This window comes from Mesocricetus auratus, unplaced genomic scaffold (assembly GCF_017639785.1).
Source record: "Mesocricetus auratus isolate SY011 unplaced genomic scaffold, BCM_Maur_2.0 Super-Scaffold_100008, whole genome shotgun sequence".
Lineage (NCBI taxonomy): Eukaryota > Metazoa > Chordata > Mammalia > Rodentia > Cricetidae > Mesocricetus > Mesocricetus auratus.
This window is the reverse complement of record NW_024429192.1, coordinates 7,595,619-7,611,721: the sequence shown is the minus strand read 5'-3', so window position 1 is coordinate 7,611,721 and position 16,103 is coordinate 7,595,619. Positions and strand designations below refer to the sequence as shown.

Here is a 16,103-nt window from a genome sequence, read left to right as displayed (position 1 = left end):
AGCACAGTGAAGTCAAAAGCTAACTGTACACACAGGCCAGGTTTCACTTCTGTGGAAGAAGTCAGTGCGAGCCCCAACCATAAGCCAGCTAATGATGGACGGGAGTTATAATTATTAGTAGCACTTTCCACTCCCCCGAGGTATCTAAAAATTTTATTAAAATAAATGCAGCGATTACCCTTCCGTGACTGGAAAACAGGCCTCCGAGGCCCAAGTGGAAAGGATGAGACGTATTTATTTCAAAGTTAAATTTGAAGTGAAAAATCACAAGACAACAGATTGCAAATTTAAAATTAGATTCTGGTGGGAGGTCTTGGTTTGGAGCCTGTTTTTCCCCTACTGGATGCTGTGCCTGAAGATGGAGGGGAAAGAGCTAAGATTAAACAGATGAAGCTCCCAAAGTTTTTACTAATTCGTTACAATGCACGAGCAGTTTCTGCCAAGTCACACACAAAGTCCCCTAACCCAAGAGACCACGCGCATTTTACAGCAAATAAGCAATGATCTTTGATTTAGAAGATTGTTATTTTGACTGTATTTATCTTTGCTCTTTAAAGACAACCCAAAGCAGAAGTAAATCATTGCTTTGAGCCTGGGTCTGGGAACCAGGTTTGCTTTTTCTTTTTAAACAAACATAATCCAACATAAAGACGGTGAAACTCAGAGATAAAAGACCCTGAGGGCAATTCACAGGAAAAGAAAAGACTTCATAGGTACCTACTTGATCTTTCCATTTCGTTTTGGGCTAACGCTAATGCCTTTCAATTGTTAGATGGGTGCAGCTCTAATCCACAGAGGTGACTCCGAATTCCTTTCCCACCATGTACACACAGCCTAGTAATTTCGATGACTGGAGTCCACTGTGTCCCTCCCACCATCTATGAATCTATGAAGTACTTCTACTCAGTCACACAGGTTCAGATAACATGCACAAACCTACCTTAAAAGGCAACAGTGGTGCCCAGCCCAACTGGCCCCAAGAGCACTGTGGCATCTAGATACTGAGGCTGGTAATGATGTCAGTGGCTGGAGTCGGGGCGTGTGTCAGCACCTGCCCCACAGGGTGCGCATCAGGATCTCACCTGAGTCTGGGAGAATGAGCCAAAAACCTGGAGGAGACAGAAAAACAGAAAGGCACTGGTCAGGCAGGCAGAAGAAAGAAACAGCCTGCTCACCAATTCTCCAGTATCCATTTTATGTGAAATATGATGCCCTTGAAGAAAGAGATGTGACCTCAGCGGCAGGCTCAGTCCCATGCACATACATGCCAAGCAGTGCAGTTGTACTGATGGCCACAGAGAGCCTACCTTGTGAGCGCCAGTTTTAACCTGTCTGTGGATGCCGGCATTGGCTGACAGCAGCGGGTTACTTCAGGAGACGGCTAACTGTCTTCTCTTAACTGTCAAAGGGTGTTAACAGGAAGGCAAGGGAGCCTCGATAAGCTCACAGAGGCGCTTCCCTCGTAAAGACACTGGAAGTAAAGGATGCAGGTGAGCCCACAGCTGCATCCCACAAACTTTCTTGACCTCTGCATTTCCTTCAGGTGGTAAGCATCACACTCTTGAGAAAGCTCACCAGGAAAATACAGGGGGAAGAATTTAGGAAAAATGTACAGACCGTGTTCGGCAAAATAACTAATAATAAACAACAACACATCGAGAGGAACAGCTCCAAGAAAGACAGTGTTAACACTTGAAGCTGATTTTTCGGAGGTGAAACTGCAGGTGCTGAGGCTAGCAGAAAGGCCTGAAGGGTATCTTTGAGAGGACACCCTTCTCCAACCACACATTCCCCTGAGGGCTGCTGGTCACCACCACCCACTGTCGGTGGCCGCAGCAAGGTAGGAGGAACCCGAGATGGCAAACACTTTGCATCGGGAACACTGAGAGAGACGCCTAGCGTGTGGCAAGGAACCACACAAAGGCAGTCAGCAAATAAATAGACACGTCCACACAGAGTAGCACAGTGAGTTTTGCTTCTCCTGTATCTTGGAAAAAACGTGCAGCTTAGCCATGAAGCCCCGTGACTCACACTGGCAGGGAAGGAACAGACGCTCTAGCTATACCCCGTTATTAAGCCACAATGTGTGCCCTTCCCACACTGCCCCCGCTGCCATCCTGTCCGTCCCCTTTTCCTGCCCCCCCACCCCTTCTACTGCTCTCTGAAAATTCCCCAAATTTCAAAGCAGTTCCTGAATTGCTTAGGAACTGGCAGATATTAATAAGCAACAACCCATTTATATTGAAATGGACTCATTACCGTGCCAGCTGCCAATAATTTGCGAGGCTAGATCCTCGCTGGCAGAGCGGCCTTGCAGGCGGCCGTCCCTCCACCTGCACCACGGAGGCTGATAACGCAGTTTTTATACTTAAAACCCAATTATCCTATCTACCAGAATTACAATGTTTTCTATCTATATTCTCCTAGACCCGAACAAAAGAGCTAACTGAAAGGATAAAAGTATAGACATTATTCAAATGGAAAACAACACCGAGTCTGTTTGGTGTGGCTTTTTTTTTCCTCCTGATTTTGGGAGGGAAAAAAAATTAGCCATAACCTTGTCTGCGGGATTGAAACATGAGGTACCTAATGAGGAGCCCATGCTTGTTCTTTTGTAATCAGAAGATACACTAAGAACACAGTGTGTCAACAAGCACTCATGGTGGCTGTCATTGCGCGGACACCACGGTGACCTTGTGAAAGTGTGCCAGGGTGCCTTGAGAAGACACGTTAGCGTCCTGGGTTTTCTTCAAGACTCACAAAGGGTTCTAGACAACCGCAAAGGTGAGGGATGGCAGTTGGAGCCTGGGGGACCGCCGCATGCATTCCTCCCAACTTGGCTTTGTGAGTTGAAAATTCACTTCGCAGAATGATTAGGGACAGGCTAATTTTACCACCATCTAGCACCTCACCAGATTCACTGAATCTTACAAGTAGAATGAAGTCCATCCCTCCCGTTTGTTGTGGAACAATCTGGGGACCAGATTAACCCAGCTGGCAATGGGGCACACTCAGCTTGCCAAGGCCCCTGTGCACAAGGCAGGCTTACAAAGCCCGGCAAGCGGTTCCCGCCAATTTTCTTCGGCACATGCAGGCGACTGCTCTGAAGTACTTGAGGTTTTCAGTCTCACTGCGACTCACCATCCTCACGGACAATCTCCCTGCCAGGTACCAGATGACTAGCTTGCAGAGGGGAGTGTGTACTCGGGGGGAGGAAAGGGCTCAAAATCCACCTGCCCCAGCCCTGTGGAATGATGAAGATAAATAAAGCTGACGCCCCAGAAGTTCTGCAGCAGTTCAGCTGGGTCCGAGATTTTACTGCTCTGTTTTGTGTCGCTCTGCAAGTTCCAAGAACCAGTTTGTGCAGAGAAAAGAGTATTGTACTAGTCTTCAAAGTGTCAAGCTTCAATGGTCAGACTCTCTCACTAAATTCTACATATGCGTGTTAATTCTCACTTTGTCCTTTTTTTCATGGCCCAAAGCATCTGTAACTAGTCAATTATTGAGAAAGGTTTCTGTCACTCAAAATCTAAAAGTGGGGAGAGGGGTAAGTAAGGCAGGATCAAAATTCTGAACATTTATCTCATATACAATAAGTTACAAAAGATTTAGGTTTCAGAGTTTGTGTTAGCTCTCAAATCAGAATACAATGGATGGATGGCTGGATGGACGGACGGATGGAACAGATAGACAGATGGATAAATCAATAGATCTAGGGCATTAAAACTTGTTTAATGACTTAAAAATCAAGAGTAAAGAAAATTCAACAGTTATTCATTTTTTATTGTAAATGACTTGAAGTGACTTACATATAGAAATAATTTAAAATAGAGGGAGGGACCTGTAAGATGGCCCAGCAGGGAAAAGCTCCTGCCACCAAGCCTGAAGATCTGAGTGTGATTACAGAAGATGTCACAGCAAAAAGAAAAAACTCCTGCCGGGCGTTGGTGGCGCATGCCTTTAATCCCAGCACTTGGGAGGCAGAGGCAGGCGGATCTCTGTGAGTTCGAGGCCAGCCTGGTCTACAAGAGCTAGTTCCAGGACAGTCTCCAAAGCCACAGAGAAGCCCTGTCTCGAAAAACCAAAAAAAAAAAAAAAAATCCTCCTTCCCACAAGTTGTCCTGTGACTGCCACACATGTTCCATGATAAGCTCAGTGTGTGTGTGTCTGTGTGTGTGTGCACGTGCGCGAGCATGTGTGTCCATCTGTCTGTGCATATACTCACATACATACAAATAAAATGAAATTAGAGATAAAAACTATCAAGGCAATTACTACTGGGGAAAGAAAGTGAGCAGTGGGGGGCAAGAGAACAGTATACATCTACCGAGCTATGCATCCAGCCTAATTTCACAGGGACCTGGTTACAGTCAGCAACTGCAATGCTGTTCCTACAACATCCACCAGTCTCTCAGCAGGACACACGTCCCCACTACAAAGACAGGAACTCCATCCTTCCTCATGGGCTCGGCAACAAATCTCATATATGATATATTTCTTTATTTGATAACTGATTGGGGAAGTAAATGCAAACCCTTAAGTTCTGAAGCAGCAGTTTGGAATAGATTACACAGAACACTGGAGAATGACCTGGTGTCATTTCCTGGGAGGCTCTCCCTGGACAGTGTTTGCTATCCAAGGTACTGGACTATGATGGAGGGGTAAAGAGAAGTCAGACATTTTAGCCCTGACTAGTGACCATACTCAACTTGTGTATGTTTGCTTGCATAGTGTTTGTCAAAGCTGAGAGTACAGTGAGACTCTCTCTCTCTTCTCACACACACACACACACACACACACACACACACACACACACACGGATGAGTACCCACCTGCTTCTCAGGTGACCTGCATAACCACTGAGGGCTCTGGGACTGGGTCAAGAGTCCTAGCACAAAAATCAACCATCTCCCAGTATAGAAGAATGAGCACGATATGGAGCCCTTATTCCATAAAACACAAATGAAATGATTTTTTAGTTCAACCAGTTTTTTTTAAGGAAACTATCAAACCAGCCAAGTGAGAATCCCCAAAAGTTTCCATGTATACCCCCTTGCCCTAGTTCTGAGCAAGATTGCTTCCTAATATAGCCAAATCTATCCACGAGGTGGTGAAGCAAGAGGCAGGTTCACAGAATCACCACTTGTTGGGGAGCAGGCTACAAGTCGGGAAGCCATCTACTGAAATATTTATAATTCTGGAGCAGTAGCTCTCTGGCAACACTTAACAAACAGGTTCCGCTGGGACTGAAGTCATCTGCCCTACCCTACCTGGGGGAGCTGGCATTTAAGGAGAGCATACGGCTTTCCCCGAGTTCTTCCTGCTCATCGTCTTGTGGTTACACCCAGACACCACCAGCTGGGACCCGCCAAAGGCACCATCACCATTGCAACGCTAGTGTCATTTGAGGGAACTTGGAAGCCTCCAGTCCCACGGGGATCTGCTCCACAGCTGGCGAGCTGAGCTCCCAAATATCCACACAGCCTGGTGCTAAGAATGGCTCCAATGAGGCCCAGCTTGCTAAAGTGGATCTGAGGACCTTTTCAGGACACAGTATGACAGTGACATGAATTTAAAAAAAAAATTTTAAACCCCAAGCATCATCTTTCTCTCGGTCTTTTCTAAAAGCTGTAAGGGGACCGATCACTGGGGAGCCTCTCACAGCATCCAAGCATAACAGCCGTCTGAGGCCAGAGCACAGCTTTGGGCACCTTGGCTCCTGACACTGTTCACTTTAAGACAGCGTTGCATCAAGAAGCGCACCCATGATGTTGAGTGAGAAAGTGGAGTCTCGTATTCCCACCTCCCTAAAAGAATGGGAAGGGAAGTAACCGTAGTTAACGTCTAACGCCGCAACCTTGTCCTTCACCGTCTCACTCCCATGAGGCTTAACTGCCAGGGCGTTGCCAGTGACAGCAAAGGGTTGCCTCAGAGCCGTGAGAACAAAGTGGGAGAGGACGGGCTTCTGGTAAGGAGTACTTCCAATTCTCCGCAGGAACGTAACAGTGCAATCCTTACACTGCGTGCCAGAGTAAGGCTCGCATCACGGTCTGGCCCGACGAGCTCTCAAAACACACTGCTCAACAATCATTTTCCAGAATCAAGCCACTCAGATCTCTTCCCTTGCACAGATCTTGTTCTCATGGAAACTAAAGCTTTCACCACGCGCCGCACCAGAAAAGCCAGCTTCCTGGGACGCGTGGCAGGGTGGATGGTAGGTGAGTTCTGCCCCTCGCCCACTGTCAAGAACTGACGATCCAGGGGGAAGATGTGGTTCAAATCATCTGGTTATCCAAACCTAACGATCATCCTTGAGCCAAAGCATGTGGTCCCAGGTCACTGTCAAGAAGAAACGCGACCGCAGCAGTGGGTTGAAACAAAGTAAGAAACCCGGAGTAAACCTGTGAGAGGACAGACGTTTAATAGATCTCAGGCGGTCTCACCTGTAAGAATCACACCTTTAGCGCTGATTACATGACCGAGCAGCAAGAGCGCATTATAAAAAAGAAAATCGCTGCTTCTACCTTAACTCTGATTCGAGTCCCGCCTCCAAGACTCCCTAGACTTGCAGGCACCCACCACACTCGCCGACTCCTTAAGGCCCATTTATTTACATAAGGTCTTCAGCAACCACTGACCCCCAGCTGTGTGAATCACAGGGAGATGTAACCAAGATGCATAATTAAGAGCATCCAAGAGCCCCTGAGACAAGTGTGGTATTCCCGACTGACCTTTCCATCAGTAAGATGAGAAGTCAGCAGGGGCCTAAGGCATTGCAGAATCCTGGTGATGCTCTCTCTGGTCACAGCCAGGCCAGCAAGGAGAACCAGGAAGTGCAGAACAGACAGAGACAACAGGGAAAACAAGGTAACTGTGGAGTCCCAGGTAACTCAACCTAAACTCTCTCACCAACATGCTCCCCTAAAGTTAAGAGGAAAGGTCGGGCGGTGGTGACACATGCCTTTAATGCCAGCACTCAGGAGGCAGACACGGGCAGATCTCTATGAGTTCAAGGCCAGCCTGAACTAGTGAGTTCCAGGACAGGCTCCAAAGCTACACAGAGAAACCCTGTCTCAAACAAACAAACAAACAACTAAAACTAAAACAAAAAATTAAGAGAGCAGAATGGTCTGGAAGTTTCTATTTCCCATCCCAGAAAGCAATCCATGTTTCTTTGGCTGGCTTCTGTGGTGACTCTTCCCCCGTGCCCAGGATCCCAATGATAAGTAAGCACTGGGAGATGAGATTTTTCTCTTTTCCCCCAACAGGTGCTTGAGAATAAGAAAAAAAAAGCATCACTGAGCCAGGGCCCAGAAGCCTAGGGGCAAGAGTGACGGAGCCTCACTTTAAAAGCTGCTGGGACACTGGTGTGACTGAGTAATCAATGTCTAATGTTCATCACAGCCAAGTGACACACTGAGAGGGAATAAAGTCACACAGATGCAGTCATAGCTGGATTTGTGAAAGTAGAAGGAAAGCAGTTACAAAGGAAAATAAAAACCTACAGCAAAACACAAGACGCGCCCACTCCGCTGAAGCCAGGGGTCTAATCTGTCACGATGAAGGGAGTCCTGGGAAGGATCTGAAACACGGACACATCAAAGCCCCTGCAGAAAAACCAATATGGAAAGTCACAAGGAAAATCTGTGTCTCCTGTGACAGCAACTGGATTAAAAAACTTGACATTTATTGCCAAGTAATAGCTTCGGGACCACACAGAGAGTGAGGCAGACGCCGGGCCTGCCTTAGGAGAATTGGCGGGATAGCAGAGCTCCGGGCACTGATAATGCAAGGCACTTTACCCACATCCCACTCAACAAAACGCTTGCAAGCATGCCCACCCAAACGGAATCAGCGTGTGCCTCTGCACCCTGATTACTCACCTGAACTACTGTCCTAATAAACTATGCACATTCTCGGTGCATGAGAACCCAAGAGAAATCCACAGGGATGTAAAAGAAAACGCAAAGGGGGAAGGCTTAGGTCCTGCCCTGGATGAAGTGACAGTCACTGGAGATCCACCATGGAGGGCCTCACCCTCCCCGGCCCTCGCCCCCCCCCCCCGGGGGATCGGAGCGGAGATTGGGTATGGGATTGGGTAACCTGGTGGGGAGGGCGGGGAAGGAGGGGAGGTAGAAGGAGCTGGGATTGACATGTGAAACAAGCTTATTTCTAACTTAAATAATGATAATAAAAAAAAGTAAACGCAAAACAGTGTGTGTGTTATTTTACAGTGTGTATATCTGGTGCCCATGAAGACCAGAAAAGGGTATCAGACCCCTGGAACTGGACTTAAAAGACAGCCATGAGCCACCATGTGTGTGTGCTCTTAACTACTGAGCCGTCTTACTGTTCTGTTCTCCCTACTTACTAAGAAGCTTCTTATTCTCATATGCAAGGTCTAAACTTTATATGTAAACTTATCAGGGAGTAACGTCATAGAAAGGCCAACCTTTCCCAGAATGGTAAGGGTGTTAACATAATGCCGTTCCTAGGGATATGCACTGAAAACTTAAACTTTCTGGAAAAAAAAGATCTACTGCTAGTCCCAGCCCTCGCCAGAGATCATTAAATTGAGAGAGTGTGTGTGTGTGTGTGCGCGCGCGTGCGTGTGTGCGTTCAAAACAATGATAGTAATAAAAATCCCTTCTCTGGTAGTTAATAAAAAACCCCATATGCAGACGATGAACACACAACAGAAAGACACGTGCCTCCCTTCCACACAACATGGGTTTCACGCCCATCCCAGATGTGATAAGCTAAAAACGTGCTTCCCGGCATACTCCGTTTTATTGTGTGACTAATTTCAGGCACAGTCGGGGGAAGTAGCTGAGAAATCTCAGGCGATTGGTCTACAAAAATGATGGTTAACAATAGCAAGCCACAGAAATGTTTAAAAATCACTTTTAGAAGGAGAAAGTTTGCTAGAATTAGACAAAATTTTGATCCTCATAGTTGTGGGGGTGGTGAGGTGTGGGGGGAGACAGCACTCATCTTCCAGAGAAAAACTGCCGTCCCTGTCCCCCCTCCGATCCAGGGAGCCACTGCTAACAGAGGGAGTCCTGTTAGGCGATCATGTGGTTGCGGCCTTGGTTGACACCTGGCTCTGTGGACCTGTATTGCTCAGAACTACTCTGTTTCCTTGAATTCCACGCCTGCCCACAATCATTCCTTTCTTGGTTCCACCCTTACTCCTCCATCTGATGCTGTGACAGTGACCGGCCTCGATCCTTCCAGACTCTCTCCCAACCATTTACAGCTCCTTGGTATCTGGCTGGGGTTTCCTGGGAACTCACCACTGTCTTTCCCTCTCCTTCCTCAGACCCTGTTCCTCCCAAGAGGTCCTTGACGCATTCTCTCTCTTTTTTTTTTTTTTTTTTTTTTTTTTTTTTTGGTTTTTCGAGACAGGGTTTCTCTGTATTGTTTTGGAGGCTATCGGTCCAGCCCAGCCTCGAACTCACAGAGATCCGCCTGCCTCTGCCTCCCGAGTGCTGGGATTAAAGGCGTGCGCCACCACCTCCCGGCGACGCATTCTCTATATCCATCCCATCCCTTCCATTCCCATCCTACTCTGAGCCCCTTGCTTTAATCTACCCCCACTGCATATAAACTAAACAAACACCGTTCAAGACACAGTCACACATGCAGCCCCTCCGTCCCTGCCCCGCTGGCTAACGCACAATGCTCCTTGCACGAGCAGAGGGGAGACCCACCTAGGTAAAGCAGCATCAGTCTGAAGACTCAAGAGATTTACCCAGGAGCATGGAGAGCAAGAGATGTTGGGTAATATGCGAATGGAGCTTTCATCTGCGTGGTTTTTCAAAGAAGGGATGTAAATGCATGTGAAGTAGTTAGAAATCTGCTCCCTTGTTACAGTAAAGTGTTTGTTGAGGACAACATCGCAAAGCTCTCATCTCCCCAAGTCTCTTCACGCCACCCCCTTTCTCCTTTGGAGTCCCATTATCAAATTCTTTGATTATTTGTTTTAATCCTTTCTTGTGGCTAGGTCTGGTGGGCCACACCTACAGTTCCAACACTTGGGAAAAGAAGACAGGAATAATGCAAACTCAAGGCCAGCCTGAGCTACAAAAGTAAGTCCCAGACCAGCTGGCCTTACAGAGACCCTGTCTCAAAGCACAGCCGCGACCAGGGCTGGGACTAACTCAGAGGAAAGTCTGCTTAGCAGCACCAAGTGCTGGATTCAAGCCCAACACATAAACTGGACATGGGAGGTAGAGACCACAGGATCAGAAGTTCTGTGTCATCGTGAGCTATACAAATCAAGTTCAAGGCCATCCTGAGCTACATGAGGAAGTGCCTTCTCACGGAGCAAAACAAAAATAAAAACAAAACAATTCTTCTGATAACATGACAAGTTCTATGAGGGACTGACACATTACTTTCTCTCAATGGGACATGCCTGCTTAAATTGTTTATACCCATAATCCCCCACTACAACGCACGCACACACACACACACACACACACACACACACACACACACACACACACACACACGTGAAAAAACAGGAACCACTGACTCGACCAAACAACTAGATATCAGAGCCTAGCCAAGCGGACCAGTAAAATGAACCAGCAGCCCTTCCAACTGACCTTGTTTTTTTCACCTTGTTTTTTTCTGCATTATACATGGGAAGGCATCTGGGTTTGCCAGATGAAGAAATTCCAGAAGTCTCTGTCCCCGCAGAGTGCTCACAATGAGTACCTAGCAGGTGTTTCCGGCTGACTCCCCTGGCCCATGAGTCTACCTGGTTTGTACTCTCAAGGGATCCCAGGCATCCACTCGAGCCAACCCCTTCAGCATTCTGGTGCTCTCTCACACGAACCCGGAAATAGCATCGGTGTATTGCCGACTGGAACCACAGAAACACACAACTCTGCACTAAATACCTCAGATCCTGATTAACAAAGTAGCCCTCCATTTAACCTTCATCCCAGCTGTCCAGCCTGGAGCTCAGGACCTTCCCTGCTGGTACAGCCTGGAAATCGTCACCCTCTCCTGCCTCAGACCCAAGACTTCAGTGCGCAGCAGGGAGAGTGTGTGGGGGTGTCCCCAGCAAGGCCTCAATTCCAACACAGCTGGGGCTGGAGTTGAGTTTGAAAGCCTATCCATGGGAGGAGGGTCAGAACGATTGTTCAAGGCCCTCCTACACCCTGCTCATGACTAATGCATCATGCTGGGAAAACATTTCCTCCCAGTTACTAAGAACTGACAAGTCCTCATTTAAACTAAAGCAGGCCTGAGAAGGCTCAGGAGGTACAGCCCCTGCGTGGCCTATGCATACCCCTTTCTGAAAAATACCCACCTTCGGGAAGATAAGCTAAGAATTTAGGCTTAAGGCTGCCTCCTAACGCGGCCTCTTCATGGGCCAAATGAAAGAATACATATCATGTAGAGGCAATTATTCGTTTTTCAAGTGCTGGCATAACCTGTAACCTTGGTGCAAGGCAGCTCATTTCTCTGTGGCTTCAGATCCTTCCAAGATAACACGGGCCACCATACTGGGCTCCACGGCCCAATGGTGTTGTGTTAGTCAGTTCCTCATCACTAACAGCTCAAGTAATCCGCTCATAAAGGGAAAGGGGTTGTTTTGGTCCATGGTTTTAGAGGCTCTAGTCCATGGTCGGCTGGCCTCATTGCTTTTGGTCCTGTGGTGAGGTAGCTCACGATGGAGGGAACTCATGCTGGATGAAAAGGCACAGTCCGTAGTCTTTCCACTGGGCCCCATAACCTTAAAAGGCTGGCAACAGTGACAGGTTGGAGACTAAGCCTTAAATATAGGGGCTTTTGAGAGACTCTCCAAACTGGTCTGTAAGGGGGAGGGGGCTACGCACATAATCAATGTGGAGATTTATTTTCCCAGTAGTGATTTTCCATTCAAAATAGCATCCATGAGAAGAAGGAGGGGATTAATCAAGTGTATTCACTAAATAGAGCTCGGCGATGAAAATAACAGCAGCCTTCTGTTTCTGCTGATGCCAGGCTCCGTGCAAGCATGGGGGGTGGGAGGGGTGGAGCCGGGACTGTGTGAGGCCTGAGCTAATGCTGGTACCGGGGTGCCAACTCTTGAGCCTCCTGTTTGGATCTGTTTCTCTCGCTGTCCTCACACTCACAGGAACAGGGTGCCATCTGTGCTGAACCACCAGCTCAGTTCAGTTTCTCACAAAGGTAAATAAGACCCGGATGTCGGCTTCTCATCTTAAAACCTTACAACAATTGGCCTCCATCTTGATGGAGCTCAACCCAACCCCAGCTCAATACACTGGCTCTATCCATGATCACTAGTTGGCAGGGCAGGATGGTTCAGTAGGTAAAGCACTTGGTGCAAAGCCAGACAAGCTGAGGCCAATTCCCGATGTCTCTAGGATGAAGGGAGAGCACTGATTGGCTCGTCCTAAACACTGCAGGCAACTACCAACTCTACAGTGAAAACTGCCATTTTTAAGGTGGGTCAAAGAACAAAGCATGACAAAACTTAAATTCCTGCCTGGGTGTACATCACCCACAAGATAACCAAAATGTCAATATTGCCTCGATACCTTGGTTTAAAAAGAACCAAGACACATCCACACGTCAATCAGAGCCTCTCGGTATCTTCAGTTCCAAGCTGAAGCTGGAACCGACTCTTGCTTGCTTCTCATTCATTCCAAGGGGCCAGAAGATGACCCAAACAGTAAAGCACTTACTGCCCAACCGCGAGGACCTGAGTTTGGACCCTAACACCTACATAGAAGCCAGATGCGGCAGCAGAACCCCGTGATCCTAGTGCCGGGGAGACACAAACAAGAGAAGAGGACTCTTGGGTGGGATTCCAGTCTAGTCATCCAGTCCGGCCAAGTCAGCAAGCTGCAGGCTCACTGAGAGAGAGCGGCTCTATATGTAAGGTAAAAAGTGATCAGCGAAGACATGTGATGCTGACTTCTGACCTCCATATGCTCACGTGCACAGACAGACAGACAGACAGACAGACAGACAGACAGACAGACAGACACACGGGCGCTCTCTCTCTCTCTCTCTCTCTCTCTCTCTCTCTCTCTCACACACACACACACACACACACACAGACAGACATGCAGTCTCTCCTCTCTCTCCTGTCTCTCTCTCCTGTCTCTCTCCGGTCTCCCTCCCTCCCTCCCTCCCTCCCTCCCTCCCTCCCTCCCTCCCTCCCTCCCTCTCTCTCTCTCGCTCTCTCTCTCTCTCCCCCCCCCCCAGTGCCCTGCCACACGTTAAAAGAATGGCACCAGGACAAATTAACCAAGAAGAGGAATACACATCCACCATCGGCTCACAGCAGGCAAACACAGGGGCTCTCTCGGAAAGCACTGTGTTAAACGAGGAAAGTGGACGAGGAGGAACAAACTCACTGTTCTATAAAGCGGGATGGTGGGTGGTGTAAACGGTGGTGAGGGCTGGGAAACCCATACGAAGTTCAGCTTAGGAAAGTAAACAGTCCTGGAGTTGGATGGCGGCACTTGCATAGCAAGCAGGAGTGCACCTAACACCACTGTACCATGTGTATGAGTTGTATGTTGTGTATATTACACTGCAATTAAAAAAACCCAGAACACGAATAAAACCTGCAGGGCACTTGGTAACTTCAAAAGTGCATGTGTAGGATCAGTTAATTCTATACACACACACACACACACACACACACACACACATCAGTTAATCACCATAGCAACCTGGGACCGGGTACATGCATCACACCTATGCCACTTCTAGGCAATGGCATATCTGTTGTCTAGGGGATGCAGGAGTGACTCTGTCGTCTTTGGATCCAAGCCCATACCCTTCAGCTTCCGCCAGGCTCGTCCGTCTACACTGTCTTCTGATACGTCCACGCTGGGCAGACGTCACAGAAGAGCTTACCAGAGACACACGGCCTGAGGTCAAAGTTAAGGTCTTCAGACCCAGCAGGCAACAAGGGGAAACTTCACTTCACCTGGTGCTCCCAGACGTCTTCATCCTAAACCCTCCTTTTGCAGAACATACGGACAGCCTGTAGAAGGTGAGTGTTCCCTCGGTTCCCACTCTGGGAAACAACCGTAACAAAATGTGCCTGTTACTATGTCATCTGCCTGCATTAATCAACTAATCAAGGCGGCTGACTCACACCGGCTGCTCCGAGTGTCAATGCCATGCCAGCGATACCCTCACCTGGAAATCTTCCTTCTCCAATGCTCTATCTTCTCATCCAAATCTTTCCCATCAGCCATAAAGGCAGACTGTGAGGAAGACGGCAATGACGAACCCGAGAAGATCATCCTTGGCTCCAGCACCGCTTACTCACTGGGCATGAACCAGATATCACACTCACGGGAGGGAGGGAGGGAGGGAGGGAGGGAGGGAGGGAGGGAGGGAGGGAGGGAGGGAGGGAGGGAGGGAGGGAGGGAGGGAGGGAGGGAGGGAGGGAGGGAAGAAGGGATGGGGTGTGTGCTTTAAAGAGAAGGATCATGTACACCTCTATCACCGCAAAGCCTCTGTCATAGGCCAGGCATAAAGGGGTCAGAGAGAGAAAGAAACATCACCGTGTCGCACACCTACATTGAGTAGTAAGGCAGAAGCCACAGAGCGCAGCACTTACAGAGATTTACACAGCAATGGTTCCCACTGCTCACACTTGATGTACACCAACTGCTCTTTCCCACTAATTATTTCTTTACTCTTTCTTTGCACTGCTGGAGATTAGACCCAGGTTCTTGCAGACGATATCAGCAAGTACTGACGCCATCAGTCTGACCGATGCCATCAGTCCCTCAATCATTAAAGCAGGGGGGAAACCAACAACGGGCCATGAACCAAAATTTCTAATTAGGGGCTTATTATTTTTTGCTTTGTTTTTAACACAACGCATCCAAAATTCTTGGAGACAAAAGCAACGAGCTGTTCAAAAATACCTTGGAATGTGATTAGCATATTTAAATCTTTAAAAGACTTTACTACCTCTTTTGGGGACTCGGTTTAAAAATGCAACTTTTCCCATGCCTGTTGGCATAGAGAAAATCACAGCCCTGGTTTCTAGGTAGTAAATCCGGCCTTGCATCCACCACCACCCTCCTCTTGCAGGACGGCTCGGAGAAGACAATTAACTGCTGACACTGGCCCAGGATTCCGCGGGGTAAACGCTAAGCCCGTCAACTGTTGATTCTTGTTGAGGCTCTGTGCTGTTTGCTACGTATATTCCATTTATAATGGGAGTCTGTCAGCTTCGTTTTTGTTTGAACTTGACACAATGGGAAAAGCCCTTAGGGGTTAATTATTAATCTCCAAATGAAATCTGAAGCAGATAATGAACAGGTCTTAGGCAATGTGAAAGACACCCAACAACAGACGTCAAAACCAGGACTGCTGCCAGGCAAGTGCTCTCAAGCTCAGGCGCATAACTAGAGCCATGAGCCGGACGGAGGGGGAGAGGAAGGACTTGGTCCAAGGCCCAGGGGACTCTGCTTCTGCTACTTTATACCCAAACGACAGGAGACGGTTTCTTCACTACCAAGCCTCAGTTTCCTCTGTGATAAAATGGGAACAGGATGACTAAGAGGAGGGACGTAGAAACCCACACTGTACACAGTCTGAGCCTTGGAAGTCACCAGTAGCTGGAGAGGAAAACTAGTTTTTCCTTAAACCCTGATATTGCCAAGCAGAAGAATCTCAGGTGCTTGAGTCATGCTTCAAGGCTTTAAAACAAGCATGAAAAGTGCTCCGGGAAACTCATCCCTGCATCCACAGACCGTCGTTCCCCATGGCTAGCACTGAACACACACGTAAGACCCCCGACAACGAGTGCAAAGAGGCCTAACAATTACAGGGCAGCAGCATCCTCTACAATGACCGTTGACATCTCATGTGTCAACACACTGCTCTGTAAAGGAGATGCCAGCTCTTCAGTCATTCACATCTTTGCATTATTTAAAAAAAATCATTATTGCCTGTAGCTGCTGATGGTTACTCTCCAAATAAGAAACAAAATAGTGTGTTGGGAGGAATACAGCCAGTGGGATATGTTATTATTGTCAGGAAAGGAGCTAGAGAGATGGCTCAGTGAGTAAAAGCACACTTGAGGACATGATTCAAATCCC

General features: G+C 47.9%; 1 protein-coding gene across 9 annotated transcripts in view; it reads right to left on the bottom strand.

The window, feature by feature from the left end:
- The window catches only part of Tiam1 (TIAM Rac1 associated GEF 1), a 340,091-nt gene that overhangs the window by 127,112 nt on the left and 196,876 nt on the right, over window positions 1-16,103 (bottom strand). For 8 of the 9 annotated variants that reach the window (XM_040750527.1, XM_040750528.1, XM_040750524.1 and 5 more), the window contains one exon: window positions 941-1,109. The gene's annotated coding sequence lies outside the window, so the exon portion shown is untranslated. Of the gene's footprint in view, window positions 1-940; window positions 1,110-1,307; window positions 1,452-16,103 lie in introns of those variants that run through there. The other variant, XM_040750531.1, reaches the window with a different exon arrangement.